Raw genomic sequence first — 9,493 nt, forward strand, 5'->3', positions numbered from 1 at the left:
TGACATCATCTTCAGATCTACTAATCCCAGCCTAACAGCTAAATTCCGAAAGTTGATGGAAACTAAATTTGAAATGAGCTCCATGGGTCCAATTAACTTTTTCCTTGGACTAAACATTAGACAGAGTTAGGAAGATATCTTTATTAACCAGGAGGCTTAAATGAAGAATCTACTTGCCAAGTTTGGGATGGTGGGAGACTCAAAAGCGAAGGTTCCAATGGCATTCAGAACGAAACTTACCCCTTCTTTGGATAAACTAGTTGGAGACCTGACACTCTATCGCCAAATGATAGGTTCCTTAATGTATCTAACTGTGTGTCGTCCAGATATTATGTTTTCTGTTTGCTGTTGTGCTAGGTTCCAAGCTAATCCTCGAGAACCTCACATGACGACAGTAGAGCGAAACCTAACCTTATGAAATTATTTAGTTTTCATAATATGTAACTTAGCATATTCGCTTACTAGCTAGCTGAAATTAGCAAGAATTCCTAAAAGCACAAAGCAAGTAGCATTCGAGCATCAAGTAATCAGAATCAAGTATAACCTAATCAGGCCATCCTGTTACTTACAGATCAACACCAACATTTGAAGAAGACAATTCCATTTTTGAAGAAGAGGATCTATCATCATTCGAGGGGGAGAATAAAGATCTGAATGATGATTCATATGTAAAACCAAAGTTTGAGGAGGTAAACACATAATTGGATCCCTATTATGATCCGAATTACCCTCCTCTAACCAAATGGACCATAAATCATCCGCAATCTCAAATAATTGGTTCGTCTTCTGTTGGAGTGCTTACAAGATCCCAATAAAAAGCAAAACGAACTCCATTATTGTCTAAAGTGGAATTTTGTATGTTAATTATCAATGAATAAAATTAGCCATCACTTTTTGGTCTCTTTGACTTTATGGCATGAAGAATGGTGCTAGATTTCTTTTTCATTGTTTAATTTATGTTCAATAACCTTGCACCTTTTATCTATATTGGATGGAGTATAAAAGATGAATTTGTAAGAATTATAGGATAACTTTTAGTCTTGCACTTTTCTCCTTCTTTAAAGCATGAAAACCAAGAATAAGAAGGTGATATGGGCTGCCATATTTTTGAAATTATAAGCATCCTTTTCCTTCCTTCTTTCTTGCATTTGGTGCTAAAGAAATGTCCCTTTGTTAGTTCATCTTTGAACAAATATTTGGTATATATTTAGAAGGCTTATGAACAACACATTACAAGTGTATAATAGCATGTTTTGATGGTTCTAATCTTGATTGGTAGATACTTCTAGAGAGCTCTTGTTTTAGAGTTTCATGTCAACTTCATTAACTTTCAACCTCCCATGAGGATCAACGTCTTCAAAGGTTGTAACACTTTCTGTAACGTCGTGATTTTTACTCTTTTTTTTCAACTTAGGAAACTTGTTAATGGAAAATGCAACGGAAGACTTTATTTATTTATTCGTTTATTTTTTTCAAACCATTATCAATAAACCACATGTTACCACTTTCAAAAACAAACATTCAACCGTTTAATTATTGTAGAAAAAAAAAGGTTCCAAAAATAAAAACCAAATGTGCTCAAGTGGCATCTTCATTAAAACTAACTACCTAAAAGAAACCCAACCTCACCAAGCCATGCTCCTAAGCTACTTGTACCAATCAAAAGACATTCAACAAAGAAACAAGTGTCAGCAACCGCCTCGTGAGCCGACAAGGTGTACACAATCAAAAAGAAAACACACAATTCCCATATGGGTCATCCATGCAAATCATGATAATAACATAGTAAAAAAAACAAGCAACATTATATCATAATTTATTCAATCATATGGTTTCCAACTTAACTCAACCAATTATTGCATATGATTCAATTCACCGTTTATTATATGTAATTTTTAATTCAAATGATTAACTACTTTGGGGTTCCTTAGTGACAGCCTACACAGCAACTTAACCCCATTCACTACTCGTGTGCTCACCCAATTTAGTGCTCTAAGTGGCTCATGGCTTCCACCCGAATTCACCAACCCCAAGACTTCCAGTTTCGCTACTCAGACTTGCAAAGTACAAGTACTTCACGGTGTCGTTCAGGATTGGTACAAATAGTATCAATTCTACCAATACACATCTCGATTCCCACGTGATGCTTGATCCGACCACACCATAAAGCCAACACCAATCCAGTTCTCGTACACCAAGGTGCATACGAACCACGTGTCACACAACCATCTAGAAAGTTCGTGCAACTAACAACCAATAAGGCTTAAGCTTTTTCAACCCATTAGTCTTGCAAGGTTCTACCCATATCACCATTATACCCCGCAAAACATGCATGCACCAAAATAATCATGTTACTCATACAACTTAAACGAGCAATTAACATGTAATAGAGTTCATCAAGATGACACCATACTTTAACATATAACTACCAATTCATGAAACATCATATCCGCATGCAACTTACAACTATTACATAACATGAATATCACCTAACCAACCGATACTAAGGCACAACCATACATAAGATGCAAACAACATATTTTCAATGATTATCACAAACATTAATAAATCTAGCATGATTCCTAATTTGAATCAAATTTCCACCTATGAGATGTGGTTTTCGGTTATGCACTAAAGTCAAGAAAAATTGTCGACTCACCTTTTGTTTTGAAGTGAGTTCTCCTTTTTTACTTCAAGTCTTAGCCCTTATTGAAGTTGTCAAGGTTTCACCTAATAATCACACATACCAAACAATCATCAAAATGGGGTCCAAGTTTTATTAACACCCTTAAATTCTTAATGGGTTACATATATTTTTTTTAAGTTTCACAGCCTGACCACTGTTCAGTGTTTTGGGCATACAATAGAATCCGTAACTCCAATTGAGCTGAATCCGGACTTTATGAAAACTAGACTCGATTGCCTACATTTTATCCAGAGAGGGGCATCGGCCAATTCTGCTCCTATTAGCAGCTACAACCCTTGCAAGATGGGGACAAGTTGCTGTGCAGATTTCCAATAATTGCCAAAAATCACCATATAGTTTATGACCTTGGACAAAGGATTAAAGCCACACAATTTAACACACCAAAAGCTTGAATGAAGATATTAAGACATCAATTAAGTGGTTTATGAAAAGACCAAAGAATTTACTAAAAGATGATTGAAAGTAGGTTGCCCTTATACACCAAACACCAAAAAATCTACATACACCAATAAAGACTTAGTTCAAATTCAAGATACATGTAGGGATGAACTTTGAGTGAACTTTAGACACACATTATATGGTTTTCAAGTTTGTTATTTCAGCCTACAAGTCATGGTTTTGGAGACTAAAAATACAAGCAATACTACCAAGAGTTGTGAGAACTTTCAAGCTAGACTTTTGATACAATCTTTGCTAGTCCAAACAACAAATGGTTTTCAAGTTTGTTGTTTCAGCCTACAAGTCATGGTTTTGGAGACTAAAAATACAAGCAATACTACCGAGAGTTGTGAGAACTTTCAAGCTAGACTTTTGATACAATCTTTGCTAGTCCAAACAACAACATAATTACCTACATATCAAAGCTTCTAGGGGCTGTTTTTGAGGCTCTTATGGAGAGTTCAAAACTTGATTTTTATGAAGAAAATTCTTACATAGGAATGTACACGTTTTGGTGATTCAAGAATCCATAGGCAATTCACCAAAACAAAAGAATTCAATCCATGATTTCAGTCAATCCATCAAGCATGAATTCAATCAATTCATCAAATAGTAGGAACAAACAAACATGGATTGAAGTGAAAGAGTGCATGATCAAAAATAGAAGTGGAAGGTGATTACACTCTAACATAGCAAGCAATTTGAATCTAATTGAGGTATGAGCATTATAGAAAGAAAAATCAAGGGACTACCAAGGAGTATGTTTGATTCCTAGCCTCAATTGGAGTCACAACCACCGATTTCTTCCTCCTGTTTGATCGACCACCACCAAGAATCACATGTCACTTTTTTTTCTCCACGCCGATGCTCCCCCCAAAGTACCGTCGATCTCCTGCCTTGCTCGATCCTACAACACTGACCCATGATATTTTTTTCTTTCGTTCCCTCTCTGTCGACGTCAAGCAGGTAACGAAGGCAGGAGGTGGATTTGGAATCGCTTCTTAATTCGCACGAGGGGAACAGATACGGGAACATAATCGGTTCAATCCCCTTGGGGGTTATATCTGAAATTCACCTCCCAACTCCCAACCCTTAGGATTTCGATTTTTAGACCCTTTCAACCCTAACCCTAGGCAAGTTGACAATATAAGTTTCTTTTTACGACAATACAATCCCTTAACTTGATTTACACCATGTAAAGTATTATAATCACATAATTAAATTATTTCACCCTTAATTATTATTTACTAGGTGTGAGACCTATGTATTACATGGATTTAATTAAAAAAATTAAATATGAAATTTTACAATTTGAAAAAGTATGAATTTATAAGAAAAATGAGAAAAATTTTAAATTATTAAAATTAGTAAGGCTTTAATGTATTTAATACATTACATATATAAACCATTTCTAATAAATACTTTACATATATATTACCTTATATATTAAATATGAAATTTTAATTTAATAAAATGAAAAATACAATAAAATGACGAGTGGAAAATAGAAAATGTCATGTGTCCAAATGAAGGAGAAGATGACATGTGGCAAAAAACTTTTATTTATTAGAGTAGATTTATTTTTCTCTACTAAATATTACTTAATTTATTTTCCTTTTAAAATAAAAGAATAAATCGAGTAATGGAACTAACCTCATCCACGGAAGAAAATTTGGGTCATTACACTTTCCTTCTATGATCGTTTTAATCTTTCTAAGTCTTGCAAAATGTTCTTTTGGTGGGAATAACATTAATTTTATTTTGTTCAAATCTTAAGTCTTCTGTTGCATTGTTTATGTTTCTGAAACAATTTTTGAAAAAAAAAACCAATAATTACATCTATGGATATACTTGTCGTTCTTCATGTTTCCAAGACAATGTCGATTTCCTGACCTTCATGAACCTGGTAAGATCTTGCTCAAGATCCATGCTCAATAACACTTTGATGTTAGGATCCTCGTGGTTCAGCAAGACTTCTTTGACTTCACTTTCCCTATCTTCTAGAACATCTTGTGCCTTTTTCTTTAATTGCTATGCTTTCCTGGGAATAGTCAAGTTTTTCATTGAAGTGGTATAGCAATCTTTAGCTTCTTGTTGGTCGTTATTGATCTTGACTATTCCCTATGGTGTTGGCATCTTCACGCATTGATGGTAAGTTAGGGGGACAACTTTCATGTCATGGATCCAGGGTATTCCTAAGATGATGTTATAGCAAGACAAAGAATAAACAACATAAAAGTGTTGGATAGAGTTAACTCCCTTTGTGTATATTGACAATTTGATTTATCCAATGGTATTCTTCAGTTCGCTACTGAATCTTACTAGGACTGGGATCTTCGGAATATTTCAGAATCCGGGATATTCATCTTGTTGAGGGTTTCTAGGAGAATGATGTTGACTGAACTACCACTCTATACCAAGATTCTTCGGATGATATGGTTGGCCATGTACAATATTATAACTAGGCCATAATGGTGTGGGTATTGTACATTTTCACTATCATCTTTGTCGAAAAGAGATCTCATTTTTATCGTTCCAGAGTTCATTCTTTCTTAATTGGCCAATCTTCCTTTCCCATTTTGGAAAGAAGTTCCACAGATGTCATATCCACCATAAATAAAATTGGTTACCTTGGCATCAGAGGGTGGAGATGCTATTCTTCACGGAAGGATTTCAGGATCTTGGGATGTTTCGCTATTATTGTCTTTTCATATTCCTAAAATTTATTTCAAATATCCTTTGCTCAACAAGTAACTAATTTCCTTCCCGAGGGTGAAGCAGTCTTCGGTAAAATGTCTAAAATCTTCGTGTTAAGCACGCCACATGCACCTGTCTTTCCATCTTGGTGTTTTATCAGATTTATTGGGCCATCTTTCTTTGTCCCCAAGATCCTACATTGAACAGAGCTGACCTGAAACATTAAAATAAAAAATGACAGTTAGAGATATTAGTTTAATATTCATGTTCATCTTCATTTTCCATAGCATTAACCTTATGATTCTTAGGTCTTGATTCGGGTTTAGCAATGTAAGATTTTTGGGAGGAAGACTCATTCTTCCTGTTAGGATGATCATAGGACTTGTTTGTCTTTTTCTGGATCTTCTTGTTCTCTTCTAGCCAATGTTTTAAAACCTGTGTTTTTAGTTGACCTGGTGTAATGACCGGTTCATGGGTCAGCCGGGTCAACCCGATTTATGGTCTTTTATATTTTCATATATTTTTACTTTCCTGCATAATGCATAGACATATAAAACCAATAATTTGATGTCCTTAAAGTTTAAACATTGAAAATATATCAAAATGTCTTATATATTGTGCTTGTAATGGTTCTTCTTCCCTTGATTCCATATTTAACTTCATTGAAAAGCAATGTTATAATCAATAAACATATGTTAATTGGATCCTAATTACATAATCTACACAATCAGAAACCTTGAAATAGTGATCAATTAACAATAAATAATGAGTAAACTAACCAAAACTGTCACCTTCACAGTCGAAAACATCAATTAATCGATCCAAGCCCTATCAATTAATCGATCCAAGCCCTATCAAAACGAGTCAATCCGGTTTTAACCGGTTCGACATAAACGGTTCGACCGCGGTTAAGGGGAAAGCTGTCCGGTTCGATCCGGTCCGTATTTTTACAAAAAACGTTCTCAATTGACCCACATTCTACCCCAGGTCACGGTCCAACCGGTTGAACCGATCGGGTTGACCCGAGTTTTAAAACATTGCTTCTAGCCTGATAAATCTCAATGCTTTATTCATGAATTATTCCAATTTATTTCAAGGGATCATGACACGATGCTCGTAGATTGAAAGCTTCCGCAGTTGTTGCAAAATCTACGTGTGGAATTTTTTGGGATTCTTTCCCAAACCTGCTATCATAATCCCTCGAGGATTCATCATTGCCTTGTGTTACTCTATAAATGTCACTTGTTAGTTTTTCAAAAGTTCTACTACAAAACACCTATTATTAAACAAGTTAACCAAATATGCGAAAGAAGTAATAGAGTAATGAGGGACATTTAGGAGCCTCTTTAGTGTGGATCCTGTAAGGGGTTAAACAAAAGCCCTCGCATAGACAAGCCTCCTTAAGATGTTGTAGAATTGGAACTATCTCCATGTATTATCTATATTGGGCGACATGCTCTTCAAGATCCGTGGTTCCATCATAAATATTCTTTTTGGACATCTGAAACCTTTTTGGAACTTCAATGTCACAGATAGGAGGTTCGAATGTTGAAAACTTATAGCTGACAGGTGACACTTCTGATATAGGTTGAATGACGTCTGGTACACTTGAGAACATATCTCTTAACTGCATGAGTTCCTTAGTTATGACTGGACTTATCCCAAGATCTTGCATATTATATGGGACGTTGAATATCCCTCCAAGATCTTAGGAGACAGGACCTTATGTGCTAAGAGTCACTCCATCTGTGAAGACATGCACCTGTCTTGATATAAAGTCTTTGATCTGAAGTTCTGAATATACACCAGTTTCGAAGTTCAGGATCCTGGGTTGCAAGAAAAAAGATGGGGTTGGTGTAGTTTCCATATGCCTTGTAACACCCTTAAATTCGGGCTAGGCATTTACGATATAATATAAAGTTTCGTATAAAGAAAAATAGGAAAAATCATTCGAATCGTCCGTAAGTCGTAAAATTAAATGTGCCAATGCATATATATATATATATATATATATATATATATATATATATATATATATATATATATATATATATATATATAGAAAGTAAATGTCCTCCCGATCCTGAAAATATAAATTTCTTAGAAATCTGACCACGTATGAATTAGATATGATTTTTATAAAGATATAAAAGTCAGCCGCATACAAGGAATATGTGACATTAAAAGGTAGGAAGAGAATGGTTGACTTTTGGGTAAAGTAACCAAAATGAAAGTTGTGTTACTCCTTAAGATATGAATTTTGGTAAAAGGACCACCAAAATCGGAGTCCGTACGATAGAGTTATGATTGCAAAATCATTAAGTCTTATGAAAATATGGAAAAATAAATGAAGTCAGCATTAGCTTATGGAGTCTAAAGAAAAGTAGTAGATCTTGTTGAGAGCTTTCCGGGGATATAAAGAACGTCGAAAACGGAGAGTGTATGAAGAAGTTATGAAATTTACAAAATCTACGATTTGCGCCGCGTGTAGTGCGCGCCGGATGCACGACGCACTTCTAGAAGGTGAAAACGTAGACCACAGTGGCCGACACGTGGCACAAAGTGGTTAGGGATATGTATCCTTAAAATGCACGACGTGCACCCCTTTTGCATGCTGCGCGCCCCAAAATCAACTATAAATAGGAGGCCAAGCCTCATTCACTTCTCATACCCCTACAAGTCATTCTTTCGACTTTTGCTCTGCCTTAGCCCTATTCCCCCTTAGTTTTAGTCTTCATCGAAGGCTTGCGACCCCAAAAGTAGTAGTATCTAGCGAGTAGAAGCTCTTCTAGTGTAATTTCCAGACTTTTGTCTAGGAAATCTCTATAAGTTCAATTACACTCAATCGTATCTTAGTGTAATTTATATTTATAGTCATAAGTCGTTATTATGAGCCTATAAATAAGATTTATCAGTAAATCTATGTCATTATACCGATTGATCTACTTATGGGGATGATGTCTAGGCTGGATTTAGTGATGTGTTTAAAGTGGGATTTCCAAACAGTATACTATGTATACCAAACAGACCCTACCTCGGATATGATCCTATCTGGTTGTCCCTTATCAACTATAGATCAGTAGACTTTGGAATTAATTACAGATCTAGGCTATCTTTATTCATAAGTAATATTAGCCTTAATCTTAGAGTTCATTTAACCTAGGTCACATCAAATGGAAAGCCAGGTCCTAAAGCGAAGCGTTGTCCGAGTTTTGAGTCATCACTTTATCAAGTGAGTGCATAGTTACTTGCAAACTTACACATAGATACAACTATTCTAATTTCTTAAATTCTACGTGCGCTATTTTTGTTGTGTTTAATATATTTATGCAATATGATATGATTGTTACTTGATCTAACATATACTTAATAATATAATTGGGTAGTAAAGGGTTGTGTGTAATAATAAATGAGAGGTTTTGTTAGGGTCGTGTAAGTTAGTGGTTGTGATAGGTTAAGTGAGAGTTGTGAGAATTAGTAATACGTGTCTGCCGTGTCTATCCTAAGTACTTTTGTAATGGCTTGCCAAATCAAAGTACTATTGTATTGTCGTGCCTGCATTGACTATCCATAGTACTAATGTACTATTGTGTTGTTGTGTTCACCTAAGGCATTATTATACTACTATGCCTAATTATCTATGGAATCTAG

General features: G+C 35.2%; 1 long non-coding RNA gene across 1 annotated transcript; it reads right to left on the reverse strand.

Moving 5' to 3' along the window:
• Nucleotides 1-1,786: 1,786 nt before the first annotated feature.
• Nucleotides 1,787-4,248, reverse strand: LOC145091663 (uncharacterized). The gene is made up of 2 exons (XR_013702246.1): nt 3,898-4,248; nt 1,787-2,730 (listed from the first exon to the last, which is right to left on the reverse strand). It is a non-coding gene; the product is annotated as an uncharacterized LOC145091663 (long non-coding RNA).
• Nucleotides 4,249-9,493: the final 5,245 nt, after the last annotated feature.

The sequence above is a fragment of the Lactuca serriola genome, chromosome 3 (assembly GCF_051521515.1).
Source record: "Lactuca serriola cultivar US96UC23 chromosome 3, Lser_US96UC23_V15, whole genome shotgun sequence".
NCBI lineage: Eukaryota > Viridiplantae > Streptophyta > Magnoliopsida > Asterales > Asteraceae > Lactuca > Lactuca serriola.